General features: G+C 51.1%; 1 pseudogene; it reads left to right on the top strand.

Annotated features, from left to right (window-relative positions):
- Positions 1–852: 852 nt before the first annotated feature.
- LOC126393538 (uncharacterized) lies at positions 853–3067 on the top strand (annotated as a pseudogene).
- Positions 3068–4022: the final 955 nt, after the last annotated feature.

Raw genomic sequence — 4022 nt, 5'->3', positions numbered from 1 at the left:
TCACCTGTGACCATGCAATGATGTAGGGCGTTCACCCAGTATAAAACCCCACGTCATCACGCAATCCGTTCCCTTCTATCTTTTCGCAATTGAAGAAGCTAATAGCAGGTAAATTAGGTCGTCGCTTGTAGCCTCGTAACCAGCTGGTTGATGCCTCGATTTTGTTCGTCCACCAGAAGCTGCGACAAGCTGTTTTCTTAAGAAAGCAATACAGATGGACAGATAGTGGTGATCTCACCGTTACTGTTCTTGCTGAACTAAATTTCAGCGAAACAGGTTAATCTACTGGCAGCCCCGCTGGGCTCGCCTGGTTCATTCATGCATGATCCGCTGCATTGTTAGCTCTCTGCTCTCGGAGGGACGCAACAGCGACAGTGAGTATTGTAAGTAACTTACACACTGTTGGGTGGAAGGCTAATAGGTAGCTATTTGTTAAGTTGATTAATCAGTGCTTGAGTTCGCTAGTACTGTAAGATAGCTTTTGTGTACAGAGGCACGCTTCATCGCGGCCCAGCCTAAGTTAAGTTTGTTGGATAGTGGCATGGTGTTTTCGCGGTGGCCGTGGTTTATAATGCTATGACAGTTGTCTGTTTTTTCTTTCTCCATCAGTCATATGTTTCACTATTGTGCTAATATTGTGTAAGGCTATTTGTCATTGTATTATTTTTCCCTTATTTGTTTGAACTATTTCATAACATGTTGGGCTCGCATGTCTGTAACTCATGTATGGCTCCCCTCCACATGGAGGATGGTCATGATCAATGCCCTGCCTGCCTGGGGACTGAACACCTTAGGGCAGGCGTGTCTGACGACCCCTGTATGAACTGTAGGTTTATGCCACTGCCATTACGGATGGCTAGACTTGCAGAAATAGAAAATAATACTGAACTGCCAGCTGCTGGTATGACTAATCAGGCAGCATCAAAGAGATGCAACACACCCTGGCAGAAGTTTGCTGGTCTGCAGTGGGGTCTGGGTCCTGTTCCAGGACGTAGGGGTCCCTTGCCTTCCGGGCACAGCCACTTCCATCCACCTGCTCGCCCAGGTGGACAACCTAGAACCTCTCACAATACGGGGCACTATGATCAGCGCCGGTGTGCTTCTTTCTGGCCAACCTTCCAGGTGCCAAAAGGACCAGCCCCCAGTGGTCGCCCCCCCAAAGGCTCTAGGAGCTGGGGAGGGGTCGAACCTGAGGTCAGAGGGGCCGGTGTCGGATGCTTCTCCCAGCAGCAACTCAGCTACTGGGAGAGGGAGACCACAGATCCTTGGGTGGTGTCCACACTGTCCAGGGGATACACACTACAGTTCCGATGCCGGCCACCTGCTTTCGGTGGGGTCAAAATGACTGTGGTCGACGACCCCGCAAAATCCCTGGCCCTCAGCCAGGAATTGGCAGCCCTCTTAGAAAAAGAAGCCATCGAGCCTGTAGAATGGGATTCACGGCTCAGTGGGTTTTATTCAGTGTATTTTTTAATTCCGAAGAAGGATGGCGGGTTCCATCCAATCCTGGACCTGAGGGGTTTAAACAGATTTTTAAAGGTTCTGCCGCTCCGCATGTTACGGATGGCAGATGTTCTGCATTCAGTGACAGAGGGGGCCTGGTTTGTGTCAGTGGATCTCAAGGATGCCTATTTTCATGTGCCTATTGCACCACACCACGGGCAGTTCCTGAGGTTTGCGTTTCAGGGACAGGCCTACCAATTCAAAGTGTTGCCATTTGGTCTTTCACTGGCCCCTCGCATATTCACAAGGTGCGTGGCAGCTGCCCTTTCTCCCATACAAGCCAGAGGGTTAACAGTCTTACCATACCTGGACGACTGGCTAATCATTTCCCCAACAGCCGAGCAGGCAATCAGGGACACAGCCATGCTGCTTGGCCATGTGAGCCAGCTGGGCCTTACAGTGAACTTCAACAAGAGCAAGCTTACACCCAGACAGAGGGTGGATTACCTGGGCATGACACTTGACTCACGGCTAATGCTTCCAGAGGGGCAAGCTTATGAAGTTCAGTCTCCTTCTCAGGCTGCTGGGCATGCTGACAGCAGCATCCATGGTGATTCCTCTTGATCTTCTGTCCTTACGCCCCCTTCAAATTCGGGTCAATGGGCTCCACTTCAGTCCCCATTGGCACAGGGACAGGAATGTCAGGGTGTCCAGCTTATGTTGCCAGGCTCTGAAGCCTTGAAGAGTGAGTTACCTGACCAAGGGGGTACCTCTGGGGGTAATTCCTTCCCGCCGAGAGGTGGTGGAGACAGACACCTCTCTATTAGGCTGGGGTGCAGTCTGGCAGCACAGGACCATCAGGGGACGATGGAATGTGTGGCAGAGGTTAGAACACATAAATGTGCTCGAGCTCAGGGCAATTTATCTGGCACTGCAACATTTTCTTCCAATACTAAGGGGCTGGCATGTTCTCATCCGGACAGACAACACCTCAGCAGTATATCACGTCAATCATCAGGGGGGCACTCAGTCCAGGCAAGGTCTGCGAGTGGCACAGCAGCTCCTCACATGGGCATTTCCCCACTTCCTGAGCCTCAGGGCCACACATATACCAGGCATGCAGAACAGTGCGGCCGATGTGCTGTCACGCCAAAGGCCGAAACAGGGAGACTGGAGACTTCACCCAGACGTGGTGGGAATGATTTGGAGCCGATATGGCAGAGCAGAAGTGGATGTTTTTGCCTTCGAAACATCAACACATTGTCCCCTCTGGTACTCCCTAAGGGAGTCTACCAGTCTATTGGGGCAGGATGCCTTAGCTCACGCTTGGCCGACCTGCCTCCTGTATGCCTTTCCTCCAATTCCCCTAATTTGGGCAACGTTGGACAGAGTCCAACATGGAGGCCACAAACTGATTCTGGTGGGCCCCAACTGGCCAGGGAGACCATGGTTTCCAGTGCTTCTGAAAATACTCAGTGGGGAGCCCTGGCACCTCCCGAGGAGACCAGACCTTCTGTCTCAGCTGGGGGGACGCATATGGCATCCGAATCCAGATCGCTTTCAGCTGTGTGTCTGGCCATTGGAAGCCAGGATCCACTCCTGGCGCCCTGTGACCAGTCAGTGATCCACACTGTGTTAAGTTCAAGGGCTCCCTCCACTAGGTCACTCTATGCGAATCAGTGGAAGCTTTTTTCCCAGTGTTGCAAAACACATGATGAGGATCCAGAGACCTGCTCGGTGGCCATCACTCTACGTTTTCTGCAGTCATTGTTCGATGCCGGCAGATGTGCATCAACTTTGAAAGTGTATGCTGCTGCCATTTCAGCAGGACATGTGAGAGTGGACAATCAGACAGTGGGGTTGCACTATCTGGTTGGTCAATTCTTAAAGGGTGCACAGAGGCTGAGACCATCAAGAGTCACTGTAGTGCCATCATGGGACTTGAAATTAGTATTGGGGTCCTTGTGTCTCCCCCCATTTGAGCCACTGGGGCAGACCAAATTGAGGTGGTTAATCTGCTAAGACAGCATTTTTGCTTGTGATCACGTCAGCAAAGCAAGTGGGGGAGCTCCATGCCCTTTCAGTGAGCCAAATGTGCATGCGCTGGTATCCTGATGGTTCAGGGGTTACTCTCCTGCCAAATCCATCCTTCCTGCCAAAGAGAGTGCCTTCCTCACATGTAAATCAAGCCATCGAGTTGGCAGCATTTAATCCATTGGGTTCTTCTCAGAGGGCAGAGGAGCCATCTGAGCTACTGTGCCCGTTTCGGGCACTTAAGACATACGTGGAGGCCACTGCCAATTTATGTAAGACCTGGGGGTCTTCATGTACCTTCGCTCGCTATTATCGTGTCAATGTGGCTGCCCCTACAGCTGTGGCAGTGGCTGTCCTGTCAACAGCTTCCACCCCTTAGTGTGGTAAGCATTCCTCGTGAAATTACAAATGACCTTCTGATTGCTTCAGACAAAGGACTTGTCTCTGTACTTGTTTTATTAGATCTTAGTGCGGCGTTTGACACAATTGACCATCAAATTATACTGCAGAGACTTGATCACTTAATTGGCCTAAAAGGTTCTGCA

Source organism: Epinephelus moara, chromosome 7 (assembly GCF_006386435.1).
Source record: "Epinephelus moara isolate mb chromosome 7, YSFRI_EMoa_1.0, whole genome shotgun sequence".
In the NCBI taxonomy this organism is placed as follows: Eukaryota; Metazoa; Chordata; class Actinopteri; order Perciformes; family Serranidae; genus Epinephelus; species Epinephelus moara.
This window is presented reverse-complemented; position numbering and strand designations above follow the sequence as displayed.